At 38.6% G+C, this 18,692-nt stretch overlaps 1 protein-coding gene across 4 annotated transcripts in view; it reads right to left on the bottom strand.

Annotated features, from left to right (window-relative positions):
* The window catches only part of ATP7A (ATPase copper transporting alpha), a 174,799-nt gene that overhangs the window by 89,788 nt on the left and 66,319 nt on the right, over positions 1-18,692 (bottom strand). The window contains exon 2 of one of the 4 annotated variants that reach the window (XM_045995384.1): positions 4,213-4,279. The exons of the other annotated variants lie outside the window; for them this stretch is intronic. The gene's annotated coding sequence lies outside the window, so the exon portion shown is untranslated. The remainder of the gene's footprint in view (positions 1-4,212; positions 4,280-18,692) is intronic. 4 annotated transcript variants of the gene reach the window in all.

Below are 18,692 nucleotides of genomic sequence, written 5' to 3'. Positions count from 1 at the left end.
ATTCTAGGAAGACACAGTGGAAATAGCAGCCTTACATATGAATGGGGTGAAACAGACTTTTTTGGAAAATCTATACAGGAATGTACTTGCAAATGTTAAAGCAGAATCCTTTCCTTTAGTTATACATGAATATGCTGGGAAAAACAAATATTAATCTAAAATAGTTTGCCATACAAGGAGTTGGGGGTTCTGGAAAATCCACTAGTTGTCAGTGGACAGTAAGTACCTAAGTCACTTAGAGAAAAAGTATACGAACTAGTTTTTGGATGGTTAAAATAGCTTTACTGAAGATAGCACAATTAGTAAGATCCAGCTTCTATTCTGGCCCCCCAGAGTCAGCCATCTTAGATCAAGTGGAGGAGGTTTAACTGCTTTCATTTGAAGATAAATCAAATGCAGGTGTCATACGTATTACTCAATGAAATTAAACAACTAATTTTTAAAGATGTGGGACTGAAGGGTGCAGAAATACTTTTGCCATCCTTTTTTTCTAATCAACAAACTGGAAAATATCCATCTAATTGTTGGATAGTTATGATTAGTAAAAAAAAATGTAACTGGGTAAAATCAATGTGAATAGGTAAAAATTAATGTTTAGATTAATTAAAAGGTAGAGCTCTCATAAGTATCTATCTGATCTAGAGATATGTCAGATTTTCTAGTCCAAATTTAATGACTCATGCACGTAAAAATATAATGCACTTCTGATTATTAGAAAGAAACCATTGATACCTGAGTTTAAATGCTGTGCTAAATCTGATGTCCAGCTGGACAAAACTCCCTTTACAATATTAACATCTACTCTGGATAGTGTGTCCAAAAATGTACCTTTTGCATGTGGATCTGAACTACTCATAGGAAAACCATTTTAAGATTGATGCAGCTGATCAAATTCCAAAGTTGTATTAACTTTCACCATCATTGTATCAAATATTGTATAAAAGCAAAATTATAGAAAACCTTCAATAAATAGAACTACCACCAATACAAAATTGTTTTAACGTGATGCCCCCAGTTTTGTTTTTCTTTTTCAACATTTCCTTAGCAATTTGGGGTCTCTTCTGATTCCATACAAATTTTAGGATTGTTTGCTCCAGCTCCTTGAAAAATGAAGACATATAAATGGCTAACAGGCACATGAAAAAGTGTTCATCATCACTAGCCATCAGGGAGATTCAAATCAAAACCACATTGAGATAACACCTTACACCAGTTAGAATGGCCAAAATTAGCAAGACAGGAAACAACATGTGTTGGAGAGGATGTGGAGAAAGGGGAACCCTCTTACACTGTTGGTGGGAATGCAAGTTGGTGCAGCCACTTTGGAGAACAGTGTGGAGATTCCTCAAGAAATTAAAAATAGAGCTTCCCTATGACCCTGCAATTGTACTACTGGATATTTACCCCAAAGATACAGATGTAGTGAAAAGAAGGGCCATCTGTACCCCAATGTTCATAGCAGCAATGGCCACGGTCACTAAACTGTGGAAAGAGCCAAGATGCCCTTCAACTGATGAATGGATAAAGAAGATGTGGTCCATATATACCATGGAGTATTATGCTTCCATCAGAAAGGATGAATACCCAACTTTTTTATCAACATGGATGGGTCTGGAAGAGATTATGCTGAGTGAAATAAGTCAAGCAGAGAGAATCAGTTATAGTATGGTTTCGCTTATTTGTGGAACATAAAGAATAACCAAGAGGACATAGGGAGATGGAGAGGAGAAGGGAGTTGGGGGAAATTGGAGGGGGGAGATGAACCATAAGAGACTGTGGACTCTGAGGAACTAACTGAGGGTTTTGGAGGGTCAGGGGGTGGGAGGTTGGGTGAGCCTGCTGGTGGGTATTGTGGAGGGCACGTATTGCATGGAGCACCGGGTGTGATCCATATACAATGAACTCTGGAACACTGAAAAGAAATTTAAAAAATAAGCAAAAATTAAAATAATCAGTATATTACACAAATGAGGAAACAATTCAGTTAAAAATGACACATCTGGGGATTGATGAAAATACTGAAAATAAACATGCTCAAGCGTCAGCAATTCATAGTATAATATTTAAGAAAAAGCATCCATATATTACTTTCATTGTAGTAGGAATTCCTAAACTTTTGGCAAGAAGGCAATATTGTTAATTCCTTTGGACTCTTAGATACAAACTGGAAAGAAATAAGGGAGAACAGGAGGAGAGTCAAACTGAATGAAGCATGAGAAAGAGTGTGGACATTAGCTACACTCCAAACAATGCTGACAATCCTGAAAAGTAACAAGGAAAAAAGGGTGGGCAGCAGAAAGGCTTGGAAATGGTATTGAGATATACTAGGAAATTCCATGAGCTAGTCAGGGACTTCTACTTTAACAAAGTACAATAGGCAAAAAGGCTTAGATCAACTCTTAAAAGCATCAGCAAAATACATTATCAAATTCAAATGATGAGAATGTCATGAAAATAAACAGCAAGGATTCTCCTGGGTGACAGGTACAGGGAGATTCCTTGTAGTAGGCACCAGGCTCTCTACTTTTCTCTATGTTTGAAATTTCTCACTACAAGTACTCACACACACACAAAAAAAGTACTCAGGGTGCTTGTGTGCTTCAGTTGGTTGAGCATCTGACTTTTTTTTAAGGTTTATTTATTTGTTTGACACAGAGAGTACAAGTAGGCAGAGCAGCCAGCCGAGAGAGAGGGAGAAGCAGGCTCTTTGCTGAGCAGGGAGCCCAGTGTGGGGCTTGATTCCAGGACCCTGGAATCATGACCTGAGCTGAAGTCAGCAGCTTAACTGACTGAGCCCTCCTGGCACCCCCTCTTGATTAGGGCTCAGATCATGATCTCAGGATAATGCAATCAAGCACCATACCAGGCCACCAACTTGGTGCGAAGTCTGCCTCTCTCTTTCTCTTTCTCTCTCCCTCTGCTCCTCCCCCCACCTGAGTGCACAGGCTCTCTCTTAAATAAATAAATAGGGGCACCTGGGTGGCTCAGTCATTAAGTGTCTGCCTTCTGCTCAGGTCATGATCCCAGAAGCTGGGAGCGACCCCCATGTCGGGCTGCCTGCTCAGCAGGAAGCCTGCTTCTCCCTCTCCCACTCACCCTGCTTGTGTTCCCTCCCTCACTGTGTCTCTTTCTGTTAAATAAATAAATAAAACTTTTTAAAATAATAAATAAATAAATAAAACTTAAGTGCTCAGTCAACAGACACTTGGGTTGTTTCCATAATTCAGCTATTATAGATAATGCTGCTATGAACACTGGGCTGCATGTATCCCTCTGAATTAGTATTTTCGTACTCTTTGAGTAAATACCTAGTAGTGCAATCAACTAATGAATGAATAAAGAAGATGTGGTATATACATATGTTTATGTGTACGTGTATGTATATGTATATCTGTATATACATATACTCACACATGATGAGCCATCAAAAAGAATGAAATCTTGCCATTTGCAATGACATGGATGGAGCTAAAAAGTATTATGCTAAGTGAAATAAGTCAGAGAAAGACAAATACCATATGATTTCACTCATATGTGGAATTTAAGAAGCAAAACAAATGAGCAAAGGATCAAGAAAAAAAGAGCAATAAAGGCAAACCAAGAAACAAACTCTTAACTATAGAGAACAAACAGAGTTATCAGAAGGGAGGTGGGTGGGGACGAGTTAAATACTTGATGGGGATTCAGGAATGCACTTGCTATGATGAGCACAGGATGTTGTATGGAAGGGCTGAATCACTATATTGTACACCTGAAACTAATATTACACGGTATGTTGACTAACTGGAATTTAAATAAAAACTTTAAAAATGTATGTACTCTTTGACCAAGTAGGATTTATTCTATGACTACATGGCTGGTGCAACATTTGAAAATGAATCAATATAATTCACCATATTAACAGCCTAAAGAAGAAAAATAATATGATCATCCCTATATGCAAAAAAAGCAGTTGAAAAACTTCAACATCTATTCATAATTAAAAACAAAAAATCTCAGAAAACTAGGAATGGAAAGAAACTTCCTTAACTTGATATAGGCCATCTGCAAAAACACAACACAATACTTAACGATGAATCACTGAACGTTTTCCACCCCCATGATCAGAAAAAAAACAAAGATGTCCATTTTTACCACTTCTATTCAAAATTGTAATGGAGGTTCTACCCAGTTCAATTAATCAAGAAAAAGAAATAAAAAAGCCATACATACTAGAGAGAAATAAAATTATCTTTATGCCCTGATGAAATAATTGCTTATGCAGAAAATCCCAAGGAATCTACAAAAAAAAAAACCAATAGATTTAATAAGACAATTTAGTGAACTTCAGGATACAAAGTCAACATACAAAAATGAGCTGCATTTCTGTAAGTTTAAAATGAACAAATGAAACTAAGATTTAAGAAACAGTATCATTTCCTGACTTGTTAATTTTAGCCATTCTGACTGGTGTGAGGTGATATCTCATTGTGGTTTTGATTTGTATTTCCCTGATGCCGAGTGACGTGGAGCACTTTTTCATGTGTCTGTTGGCCATCTGGATGTCTTCTTTGCAGAAATGTCTGTTCATGTCCTCTGCCCATTTCTTGATTGGATTGTTTGTTCTTTGGGTGTTGAGTTTGCTAAGTTCCTTATAGATTTTGGATACTAGCCCTTTATCTGATATGTCGTTTGCAAATATCTTCTCCCATTCTGTCAGTTGTCTTTTGGTTTTGTTAACTGTTTCCTTTGCTGTGCAAAAGCTTTTGATCTTGATGAAATCCCAATAGTTCATTTTTGCCCTTGCTTCCCTTGCCTTTGCCGTTGTTCCTAGGAAGATGTTGCTACGGCTGAGGTCGAAGAGGTTGCTGCCTGCATTCTCCTCAAGGATTTTGATGGATTCCTTTCTCACATTGAGGTCCTTCATCCATTTGGAATCTATTTTCGTGTGTGGTGTAAGGAAGTGGTCCAATTTCATTTTTCTGCATGTGGCTGTCCAATTTTCCCAGCACCATTTATTGAAGAGGCTGTCTTTTTTCCATTGGACATTCTTTCCTGCTTTGTCGAAGATTAGTTGACCATAGAGTTGAGGGTCGATTTCTGGGCTCTCTATTCTGTTCCACTGATCTATGTGTCTGTAACATGAATTACTTAAATATAAATCTAAAAAAAAATTCAACATCTGCATGCTGAAAACTATAGATCCCTGATAAAAGAAACCAAGGAATGCCTAAATACATGAAAATATATACTATATGCAGATTAGAAAACTCAATATTGTTAAAATGTTAATCCTGGGGCACCTAGATGGCTCAGCTGGTTAAGCACCTGCCTTTAGCTCTGGTCATGATCCTACGGTCCTGAGGTCAAGCCTTGCATCAGGCTCCCTGTTCAAGGAGGGCTCTGTTTCTCCCTCTCCCATTGCCCCTCTCCCCTGTTCATGTGCTGTTCTCTCTCTCACAAATAAATACATAAAATCTTTTTTTTTAAATTTTAGGGGCACCTGGGTGGCTCAGTGGGTTAAAGCCTCTGGTTTCGGCTCAGATCATGATCCCAGGTCCTGGGATCGAGCCCCACATCGGGCTTTCTGCTCAGTCGGGAGCCTGCTTCCTCCTCTCTCTCTGCCTGCCTCTCTGCCTACTTGTGATCTCTGTCTGTCAAATAAATAAATAAATAATCTTTAAAAAATAAATAAATAAAGATCTTAATCCTATCCAAAGTGATCTACAGAATCAACACAATCCAAATCAAAATCCCAGCAGAAATTTTGATATAAATTTGTATGGAAATGGAAAGGAACTAGAATAGTCAAAACAATCTTCAAAAAAAAATGTTGAGGAAACAGACTGATGCTAAGATTTTTCTATAATGCTACAACAACCAAAACTGTATGGTATTTATTGGCAAATGCATAGAAACACAGATCAATGGAACAGAGCATACAAAAATATACCCATAAATATGTGGTCAACTGATATTCAACAAAGGTACAAAGGCAATTCAATGCATAAAGAATAGACTTCCAAGAAGCACAAATAGTACTTCTTGGAAAAACTATATACTCATATAAAAAAGTAACTTCAATCCACATCTTAAATGTGTACATTTAAAATGAGGGGTGCCTAGGTGGCTCACTCGCTTAAGCATATGACTCTTGATTTCAGCACAGGTCATGATCTCAGTGTCAGGAGATCAAGCTCCATGTCAGGATCCACAGTGGGCAAGGAACCTGTTTAAGAGTCCCTCTCCCTTTCCCTCTGAACACCCTTCCCCATTTGTGATCTCTTTCTCTCCCTCTCCCTTTCTCTCTCAAACAAAAATGAATCATAGACTTAAATATAAAACATAAAATGCTAGAATTTTATATGACATAGAAGAAAAATCTTTGTGACCTTGGGTAAGACCTTGGGTAAGATTTCTTAAATATGACACCAGAAACATGACCTATAAGAGTAGATAAACTGGAATTCATCAAAAGTAAAAACATCTGCTCTGGGAAAGACACTTTTAAAAGAATTATAAGACAGGGGGAGCTAAGATGGTGGTGTAGTAGGAGGACTCTAGGCTCATCTAGTTCCTCAAACACAACTAGATAGCTATCAAATCATTCTGAATAACCAAGAAATCAACCTGAGGACTGAAAGAACAAATTCCACAAGTAGAGAAAGAGAAGAGGCTACATGAAGGAAGGTAGGAAGTGTGGAGATATGGTGTAGGGGAGAAATGGATTGCGGGTGCTGCAGAAGTGAGGGAGCCCTCATCATGGAGAAAGGCAAAAGAGAGAACACACAGGAGAATGCACACAAGAACACTTCCCCAAAGCCATTGCCTGGGAAAATGAGAGGGGCTGATCTTCATGAGTTTCTACAACCATCAAGGCTTAAAAGACTGGAATTTTAAAGGTCACTGGCTTGGCTGGGATAGAGCTCTGAGGGTGCTGCCCTACTCCTGGAGAGAAGGCAAGCAAACAACCCAGGGGCAGACACCACGATCTGAGGAACACCTGGAGTACACATGGGGAAGTTATTCGCTCTCCTTGGAGCACGTCTGTGAGAGGGAGCCTTCATAGAGATACCTCTCCAGAGACAAAAGAGCTGATAGATGCCTCCTTTCTCCTCTGCCCCTCAGCGTAAACACAGAGCCACCCAACCAGGGATGCTTGGTCCCAACACTGGCTGCCTAGCATGCTTGATCCAAGTCCCATGTCCCTGTGCTCTGGCACAACTGCCCCTCTCAGTCAAACCTCCTTCATTCCCAGCATGGTGAGACCCTCCCCCAGAAGAACACCATGTCCTTAAAACTTGAAGTTTTGAAAGTCGGCAAGCATGACTGGCATAGAGCCCAGAGGCCACTGCATTGCTCCTGGAAAGAAGGCAGGCAAACACACCAGAAGCAGTGTGAAAACATTGACTGAAAATGCCTAGGCAACATAAGAGGGAGATTATTTGTTCTTCTGGGAATGATTCCCTTGAGCAATAAGCACAGAGACCCCTCTTGAGGGGAAAAAGGACCTGTCTGGCACCATTTCCCTCCCCAGCAGCATAAATACACAGCCACAGACAGCAAACAACACAGCACTGACACTGGTTGTCTAACCTGCTTGCACTAGGTCTCATACTGCTGTGCTCTGCCAGTACTGCCCTTCCCAGTCAAGTCTGCCTCAGTCCCTGCACGGCAAGCCCCTTCCCTAGAAGACCAGTGGAAGCCCCTGCCCACCGCAGGTCTCCTGACCAGAGAGTTCTGTAAGGCTTCTGGGCCAGCATAAGTAGTTATCAGGTCTCATGCCATAAGCAGACCAGAGCATACAAGTTAAAACTCTCCACACTCTGACCAAGGACTAAACGTTGCCCACTGCAGGCAAGGAGAACCTCTGCAGACAACTGGCCGGAAGGATAGAACAGCCAAAACACAGCAGCAGAGTGCACACAGCACACACCAGAGACACTCCCTGAAGTGCCAGGCCCTGACATTAAATGACCTCATCTTCATAAAGCCATTATGTCCAGAGCACAAAATATAAAAAGGTTTTTAAGTTTTTATGTTTTAACACACAGAAGACAGAGACCTGGACAAAATGCCAAGATAGAGGAATTTATCCTAAATGAAACAATAAGATAAGGTGATAGCCAGAAATCTAAGCAAAAAAGACATAAGTAATATGCCTGGTGGAGAATTTAAAGCAATAATCATAAGGATATTCACTGGGCCTGAGAAAAAAAATAGAACAATTCAGCAAGCCCCTCACGGCCAGATAAGAGTTAAAAAAGAATTACTCAGAAATGAAAAATGTAGGATGCCTGGGTTGCACATTCAGTTGAGCATCTGACTCTTGGTTTTGGCTCAGGTCATAATCTCAAGCCCCACATCAGGCTCCACATTCAGTGTGGAGTCTGCTTCAGTTTCTATCTCCCCCTCCCTCCCTCCCTCCCTCCCTCTCCTTCTCTCTAAAGTAAATAAATAAATCTTTTTAAACAAGAAATGAAAAATGCAATAACCGGTATTTGAAAGAGACGACATAAAATGAACGGGAGTAAAGAAGCAGAGGAATGAGTAAGTGATGTAGAAGATAAAACAATGGAATATAATGAAGTTCAACCAAAGAGAGAAAGAAGAATGATAGATATGAGAACAGACTTAGGGAACTCAGTAACTCCATCAAACACAACAATATTCACATTATAGGAGTACCAGAAAAAGGAGAGTGAGTAAAGGAGGCAAAAATTTTATCTAAGAAAATAACAGCTGAAAACTTCCTTAAAACAAAAGAGAAAGGACCCAAATAAATAAAACCACAAATAAGAGACAAGAGATCACAACTAATACCAGAGAAATACTAACTGTAAGAGAATATAATGAAAAATTACATACCAACAAATTGGGCAATCTGAAAGAAATGGATAAATTCCTAGAAGTACATAAACTACCAAAATTGAAACAGGAAGAAACAAAATTTGAACCAACCAATAACCAAAAAAGAAACTGAATCAGTAATCGAAATCTCCCAACTAACAGGACAAAACTAGACAAAGACTCCACTAAAAAAGAGAATTACACATAGGCCAATATCTCTGAAGAACATGGATGTAAAAATTCTCAACAAACTACTAGCAAATCTAATCCAACAGTATATTAAAAAACACTGTATACGACTGAGTAGAATTAATTCTTGGTCTGCAGGAGTGGTTCAATATTCATAAATCAATCAACATGATATACCACATTCATTTAAAAAAAGGGTAAGAACCATCTGATCCTCTCAACAGATGCTGAAAAAGCACTTAACAAAGTACGAAAATCATTCATGATTCAAAAAAAAAAAAACCCTCAACAAGTAGGGTTATATGGAACATACCTCAACATAATAAAGTTCATTTATGAAAAGCCCATAGCTAATACAATTCTCAATGGGGAAAAAACTGAGAGCTTTTCCTCTATGGTCAGGAACAAGACAGGGATGTCCACTCTCACCACTGTTATTTAACATAATACTGGAAGTCCTAGCATCAGCAATCAGACAGTGAAAAGAAATAAAAGGTATCCAAATTGGTGAGGAAGAAGTAAAACCTTCACTATTTGCAGATGACATGATGCACTATATAGAAAACCTGAAAGATACACCAAAAAAAAAAACCACCAGAATTGATACATGAATTCAGTGAAGCTGCAGGATAAAAACCAACATACAGAAATCTGTTGCATTTCTATTCACCAATAATAAAGCAGCAGAAAGAGAAATCAAGAAATCAATCCCATCTTCAATTGCACCAAAAACCAAAAGATACCTAGGAATAAGCCTAACCAATGCAGTAAAGGTCTGTACTCTGAAAACTATAGAACACTTATGAAAAAAATTGAAGAGGACACAAAGAAATGGAAAAATATTTCAAGCTCATAGATTGGAAGAACCAGTACTATTAAAATGTCTATACTACTCAAAGCAATCTACACATTTAATACAATCCCTATTAAAATACCACAAGCATTTTTCAAAAACTAGAACAAACAATCCTAAAATATGTATGGTACCACAAAAGACCCCAAATAGCCAAAACAATTTTGTAAAAGAAAAGCTAAGCCAGACTTCAAGTTATATTACAACCATTCTAAACACCTGTGAATTCAACAGGTGATCTAAGAAAAGAATAGCTATAACTCTACGAAAAGAAAAACAATCACTTTCTGCAAGGTAGGAGAATGACAAGACAGAAAAACTCACCTCAAAAAAGAGAACAAGAGGCAGTACTTCCAGGGACCCAATCAGTATGGACATAAATAAGATGTCAGCACTAGAGTTCAGAATAATGATTATAAAGATACTAGCAGGGCTTGACAAAAGCATAGAAGACAGTAGATAATCCCTTTCTGGAGAAATAAAAGAACTAAAATCTAATCAAGTTGAAATTAAAAAGGCTATTAATGAGACACAAACAAAAATGGAGGCTCCAACTGCTAGGATAAATAAGGCAGAAAGGAGAATTAGTGATACAGAAGATAAAATGACAGAAGAATAAAGAAACTGAGAAGAGAGATAAACAACTACTGAATCACAAGGGGAAAATTTGAGTAACAAGTGATACTATAAAGCGAAGCAATATTAGAATACTTGGGTTCTGAGAGGAAGAGGATAGAGAGTAGGGCAGAAGGTATATTTGAGCAAATTATAGCAGAGAACTTCCCTGATATGGGGAAGGAACTAGGCATCCAAGTCCAGGAAACACAGAGAACCACCCTCAAAATCAATAAAAATAGGACAATACTCACACATATATTAGTGAAACTTGCAAATCTCAGAGACAAAGAGAAAATCCTGAAAGCATCCTGGGGATAAGAGGTCCATAACCTACTTGGACGGAAACATTAGACTGGCAGCAGAAGTATGCACAGAGGCCTGGCAAGTCAGAAAGGACTGGCATGATGTATTTAGGGTGCTAAATGAGAAAAATATGCAGCCAAGAATACTTTTTCCAGCCAGAATGTTATTAAAAATAGAAAGAGAAATAAAAAACCTCCAGTACAAACATAAACTAAAAGAATTTGTGATCATTAAATCAGCCCTGCAAGGAATACTAAAAGAGATTCTTTAAGCAAAGACAGAGCCCAAAAGGAACAAAGATCAGAAAGGAATAGAGACAATATACAGAAACAGTGACTATACAGGTAATACAATGGCACCAAATTCATATCTTTCAATAATTACTCTGAATGTAAATGAATGAAATACCCAATTCAAAATACATAGGGTATCAGATTAGATAAAAAAGTAAAATCCATCAATATGCAGTCTGCAAGATACTCACTTTAGACCCAAAGACACCACCAGATTGGAAGTGAGGGAGTGGAAAACCATTTATCATGCTAAGCGACATCAAAAGAAAGCTGGAATGGCAACCTTTATATCAGACAAATTCTATTTTAAACCAAATATTGTAATAAGACATGAGGAAGGACACTATGTCATACTTATACCATCTATCCAACAAGAAGATTGAACAATTGTAAATATTTATGCCCCTAACCTGGGGGCAGCCAATTATATAAACTAATTACCAAAAAATTAAAGAAACACATCCAAATCAACAAAGAAGTCAAACTTTCACTCTTCACACATGACATGATATTCTATATTAAAAACCCAAAGACTCCACCCCAAAATTAGGAGAACTCATACAGGTTTTCAGCAAAGAGGCAGAATATAAAACAAAGGCACAGCAATCGGTTGCATTTCCATGCACTAACAATGAAAACAAAAGAAAGAGAAATTAAGGAGTTGATCACATTTACAATTACACCAAAACCCATAAGATACCTACAAATAAATCTAACCCAAGAGGCAAAGGATCTATACTCAGAAAACTATAGAAGACTCATGAAAGAAATTGAGGAAGACACAAGGAAATGGAAAAACATTCCATGCTCATGGATTGTAAGAACAAATACTGTGAAAATGTCTATGCTACCTAGAGCAATGTACACATTCAATAAAATCCCTATCAAAATACCATTAACTTGGGGCACCTGGGTGGCTCAGTTGGTTAAGCATCTGCCTTCAGCTCAGGTCATGATCTTACCGTCCTGGGATCAAGCCCCACATTGGGCTCCTTACTCAGTGGGGAGTCTGCTTCTCCCTCTCCCTCTGCGACCCCCCTCCCACTCTTGAGTTCTCTCTCTCATTCTAAAAAAAAAAAAAAATACCATTAACTTTTTTCACAGAGCTAGAACAAACAATCCTAATATTTGTATGGAACTAGAAAAGGCCCCAAATTGCCAGGGGATTGTTGAAAAAGAAAATCAAAGCTGGGGGCATCACAATTCCAGACTTCAAGCTCTATTACAAAGCTGTAATCATCAAGATAGTATGATACTGGTACAAAAACAAACACACAGATCAATGGAACAGAATAGAGAACCCAGAAATGGACCCTCAACTCTATGGTCAACTAATCTTTGACAAAGCAGGAAAGAATATCCAATGGAAAAAAGACAATCTCTTCAACAAATAGTATTGGGAAGATTAGACAACCAAATGCAGAAGACTGAAACTGGACCTTTCCTTACACCACACACAAAAATAGACTCAAAATGGATGAAAAACCTAAATGTGAGATAGGAATCCATCAAAATCCTAGAGAAGAATACAGGCAGAAACCTCTGTGACCTTGGCTGCACCAACTTCTTGCTAGATACATCTCAAAGGCAAAGGAAACAAAGGCAAAAATGAACTATTCGTACTTCATCAAGATAAAAGGCTTTTGTACTGCAAAGGAAAACAGTCAACAAAACCAAAAGACAAATGGCAGAAAGGGAGATGGTATCTGCAAATGTCTTATCAGATAAAGGGCTAGTATCCAAAATCGATAAAGAATTTATCAAACTTAGCCCCCAAAGAACAAATAATCCAATCAAGAAATGGGCAGAAGAAATGAACAGACATTTCTGCAAAGAAGACATCCAAATGGGCAACAAACACATGATAAATTGCTCAACATCCCTCAGTATCAGGGAAATGCAAATTAAAACCACAATGAGATACCACCTCAAACCAGTCAGAATGGCTAAAATTAATAAATCAGGAAACGACATATGTTGGCAAGGATATGGACAAAGGGGAACCCTCTTATACTTTTGGTGGGAATGCAAGATGGTGCAGCCACTCTGGAAAATAGTATGGAGGTTCCTCAAAATTTAAAAATAGAGCTACCCTATGACCCAGCAATTGCATTACTGGGTATTTACCCCAAACATACAAATGTAGTGATCCAAAGGGGCCCCTCACCCCAATGTTTATAGCAGCAATGTCCACAATAGCCAAACTATGGAAAGACCCCAGACATCCATCAAGAGATGAATGGACAAAGGATATGTGGTGTATATATATACAATGGTATACTACTCAACCATCCAAAAAATGAAATCTTGCCATTTTCAATGACACGGATGGAACCAGAGGGTATCAATGTTAAGCAAAGTCAGTCAGTCAGAGAAAGACAATTATCATATGGTTTCATTCATGTGGAATTTAAGAAACAAAGCAGAGGATCACAGGGGAAGAGAGGAAAACAAATAAAACAAGACAAAATCAGAGAGAGAGAGAGACAACCCATAAGAGACTCTTAACTGTAGGAAACAAACTGAGGGTTGTTAGAGGTGAGGGGAGTGGGGTGATGGGGTAACTGAGTGATGGACATTAAGGAGGGCATGTAATATAATGAGCACTGGGTATTATATAAGACTGATATATCACTGGCATCTACCTCTGAAATTAATAATACATTGTATTTTAATTAATTGAATTTAAATAAAAAATTTTTAAATAATTAAAAAAAGCAAAGCTGTAGTGATCAAGACAACATGGTAGTGGCATAAAAGCAGATACAAAGATGAATGGAACAGAATAGAAAACCCAAAAATGAACCCACAACTATATGGTCATTTAATCCTCGACAAAGCAGGAAGGAATATCCAATGAGAAAAAGAGTCTCTTCAACAACTCATGTTGGGAAAACTGGACAGCAACATGCAAAAGAATGAAACTGGAGCACTTTCTTACAGCATACATAAAAATAAATTCAAAATGGATTAAAGACCGAAATGTGAGACAGGAATCATTAAAATCCCAGAGAACACAGGTATAATCTCTTTGACACCAGATGTAGTGACTTCTTACTAGGTATGTCTCCTGAGGCAAGGGAAACAAAAGCAAAAAATGAACTAATGGGACATCATCAAGATAAAAAGCTTCTGCACAGCAAACTAACATCAAACTAACATGGCAAACAACAACAAAATGAAAAGGCAACCTATGGAATGGGAGGAGATATTTGCAAGTGACATATCTGCCAAAGGATCAGTATCCAAAATACATAATGAAGTTAAAACTCAACAAACAAAAAACAATAATCCAGTTAAGAAATGGGCAAAAGACCTGAACAGACATTTTTCCAAAGACTTACAGACAGCTAACAGATACATGAAAACATGCTCAATATCACTCATCATCAGGGAAATACAAATCAAAACTACCGAGCTATGACCTCATACCTGCCAGAATGGCTAGAATTAACAACACAGGAAAGAACATGTGTTAGTGAGGATGCAGGGGAAGGGGAACCCTCTTACACTGTTGGTGGAAATGGAAACTTGGTGCAGCCACTCTGGAAAACAGTGTGAAGGTCCCTTAAAAATGTAAAAATAGAACTACCCTGGGGCGCCTGAGTGGCTTAGGTCATGATCCCGGGGTCCTGGGATTGAGCCTGCTTCCCCCTCTCCCTCTGCCCCCTGACCCTACTTGTGTGCTTTCTCTCTCCTTAAATAAATAAAATCTTTAATTTTTATTTTTTTTAAGATTTTATTTATTTATTTGACATACAGAGACACAAGTAGGCAGAGAGGCAGGCAGAGAGAGAGGAGGAAGCAGGCTCCCTGCTGAGCAGAGAGCCCCATGCGGGGCTCCATCCCAGGACCCTGGGATCATGACCTGAGCCGAAGGCAGAGGCTTTAACCCACTGAGCCACCCAGGTGCCCCAATAAATAAAATCTTTAAAAAAAAAAAAAAAAGCAGAACTACCCTGTGATCCAGCAATTTCACTATTAGGTATTTACCCAAAGAATACAAAAATACTAATTCCAAGGGATACATGCTCCCTGGAGTTTATGCAGCATTATCAACAATAGCCAAAGTTTGGAAAGAGACCAAACATCCATCCACTGATGCATGGATAAGGAAGATGTAGTGTGTGTGTGTGTGTATTTGTTATATACATTTTGTGTATATGGAATGTACAAAAGGAATGTTAATCAGCCAAAGAAGAATGAAATCTTCCATTTGCAATGAGGTGGATGGAGCTAGAGAGTATCGTGCTAAACGAAATAAGTCAGAGAAAGACAAACACTGTATGATTTCATTCATATGCAGAATTTAAGAAACAAAAGAAAAAAGAGAGGAAAACCAAGAAACAGACTTAACCATACAAAACAAACTGATGGTTACCAGAGGCGGATGGGTTAAATGCGTGACAGGGATTAATGAGGACGCTTGTGATGAGCACCAGGTATTGCATGTAAATGCTGACTCATTAAATTGTGCACATGAAATAATAAAGTAGGTTAACTAACTGGAATTTATTTATTTATCTATTTATTTTTTAAAGATTTTATCTATTTATTTGACAGAGAGACAGACAGCCAGAGAGAGAGAACAGAAGCAAGGGAAGTGGAAGAGGGAGAAGCAGGCTTCCCACCAAGCAGGGAGACCAATGCCGGGCTTGATCCCAGCCTGGGATCATGACCTGAACCAAAGGCAGACACTTAACAACTGAGCCACTCAGGCACCCCACTAACTGGAATTTAAATAAAAACCTAATTTTAAAAAACAGAATGAGAGGTGCCTGGGTGGCTCAGTCTATTAAGCATCTGACTCTTGGTTTTCGGATCAGGTCATGGTCTCACGTGCCGTGGGATCAATCCCTGTGTTGGGCTCCACACTTAGCTGGGAGTGTACTTGAAGAGGCTTTCCCTCTGCCCCTACCACCCACTCATGCACGCTCTCTCTCTCCCCAAAATGAATAAATAAGGGGCTCCTGGTTGGCTCAGTCAGTTAAGCATCTGCTTCAGCTTGGGTCATGATCCCAGGGTTCTGGGATCAAGTCCGGAGTCAGGATCCCTGATCAGCGGGGAGTCTGCTGCTCCTTCTATCCAGACCTAGCTTGTGATCTCTCTCTCTCCCAAATAAATAAAATTTTAAATAAATAAATAAATAAAATATTTTTAAAAAATGAATGAAAATGACAAGCCGCAGACTGAATAAAATATTTGCAAAACACATATCTAAAAGAGATTTATATTTGGAATACATAAAGGATAATCAAAATTAAGTAAGGAAATAAAAAAAGATAATGGCTAAAAATCTGAGAAAAGTTTTTACAGCCATTTGACCAAAGAAGTTATACAAATGCCTAACAACCACATGAAATGCTTAACATCATTAGCCATTAAGGAAATGACAATTAGTGTGATACCACTACATACCCACTAGAACATCTATAACTAAAAAGACTGATATATCAAGTGTTAGAGAGAATCTAGAAAAAGCAGAGCCCACAAACATTGCTGGTGAAGAAAATATAGTACAGTCACTATGATAAATCACTTGCGAACATGCAACAAATGATACATACACTTAGCATATGATGGAACAAATGCAATCCTAGGAATCTTCCCAAGAGAAAACCTATGTCTAAACAAAGATTCCCATGTGAACACTCAGAGCATTGTTTTACATAGTTACAAAAAAGCGGCAACAATCCAAATGTTTCCCAATGAGTCAGTGGGCAAACAAATTGTTGGACATCCACACAATGGAATACCCCTCAGCAATAAAAAGGAAAGAACTAGTGATACAAAAAAACAACATAAATAGATCTCAAATGCATAATGCTAAGTGAAGGAAGCTAGACACAAAAGACTGTATGATTCTATATATGGCAGTTTTAAAAAAGTAAAATTTAGGGATGCCTGGGTGGTTCAGTCTGTTAAGCATCAGCCTTTGGTTCAAGTCATGATCCCAGGGTCCTGGGATAAAGTCTCACATCAGGCTCCTTGCTCAGTGCAGAGCCTGCTTCTCCTTCTGTCTCTGCCTGTTGCTCCCCCTGCTTGTGCTCTATCTCTCTCTCTCTCTCTCTCTCTGACAAATAAATAAATAAATAAAATCTTTTTAAAAAACTAAAAACTAAAATCTGTAGGGACAAAAAATAAAGCAGTTGTTATGAGGGGCTAAAAGTAAGGAGGAAGGATGATTTCAAAGGAGGGTTACCAGATTTAGCAAATAAAAATACAAGATACCCAGGGGCACCTGGCTGGCTCAGCTGTTAGAGCATGAAGCTCTTGATCTTGAGGTCATGAGTTCAAGCCCGACATTGAGCACAGAGTTAACTTAAAAAAAAATAAAACATCAGTTTAGGGGTGCCTGGGTGGCTCAAGCATCTGCCTTCAGCTCTGGTTATGATCCCAGGGTTCTGGGATTGAGCCCCGTGTTGGGCTCTCTGCTCGGCAGGGAGCCTGCTTCCCCCCCCCCCCCCCCCCCCGCCTGCCTCTCTGCCTGCTTGTGATCTCTGTCAAATAAATAAATAAAATCTTTTAAAAAACCATAAATTTTAAAAAATTAATTAAAAAACACAAGACATCAACTTAAATTTAAATTTCACCTCAATAACAATTTTTAGTGTAAGAATATCTCATGCAATATAATAGTTCTTAAACCGTGACCCCAGGGCCAGCACCATTAGAGTTAATTGGGCATTTATTAGAAATGCAAACTCTCAGGCCCCATCAGCCCTACTAAAACAGAAACTCTGAGGGTAGGACCCAGAAATTTATGTTTTGGAAAGTCCTCAGGTGATTCTCAAGTTGTGGTTTGAGAACCACTTCTCATTACCTGTCACTGGCAAAAAAAAAAATATATATATATCTATAGAGAGAGAGAGAGAGAGAGAGAGAGCGAGTGCGTGAGCGAGCACACTAATATGAAGAGAAAGGGGCATATGAGCCTATTCAATAAATCAGTTCACCATCATCAAATACTAATTGAAAAGCCAAAGTATATATACTAGGTTCTCTGGGAAGGGACTACAGCAGTGAATCTCAACTGAGAGCATTTCTGCCCACAGAGGACATTTGGCAATACCTGGAGACACTTTTGGTTGTCACAAGTACAAAAAAAGTCTATTGGCATCCAGTGGGTAGAGCCCAGGGGTACTGCTGAACATCTTACAAAGCACAGAGCAGCCCTCACACAATAAAGAATTACCTATCCCAAAATGTCAATAATGTGGAGATTGAGAAAGCTGGATTACAGAGTAAAGATTAACTAAAACTTTTTTTTACTCCAAAGGTTTTAAAATCAAAGACATTTTTTAAAGATTTTATTTACTTCACAAGTAGGCAGAGAGAGAGGCGGGGGGTGGGGGAGCAGGCTCCCTGCTGAGCAGAGCGCCCAATGTGGGCCTCGATCCTAGGACCCTGAGACCATGAACTGAGCCAAAGACAGAGGCTTAACCCACTGAGCCACCCAGGCACCCTTAATCAAAGACATTTTTAACAACATGAAAATAAAAAGTTTTAAAAAGTAATAACCAAACATAATTCAAGGTTTTTCATACTGAAAATACTAGAATTACTCTGAGAAGAATTTATATAAACTAGCCGCACAAAGCTAATCC

The sequence above is a fragment of the Meles meles genome, chromosome X, assembly GCF_922984935.1.
Source record: "Meles meles chromosome X, mMelMel3.1 paternal haplotype, whole genome shotgun sequence".
Classification (NCBI taxonomy): Eukaryota; Metazoa; Chordata; class Mammalia; order Carnivora; family Mustelidae; genus Meles; species Meles meles.
Note: the sequence above shows the minus strand (reverse complement) of the source record. Positions and strands in the feature narration are given on the sequence as shown.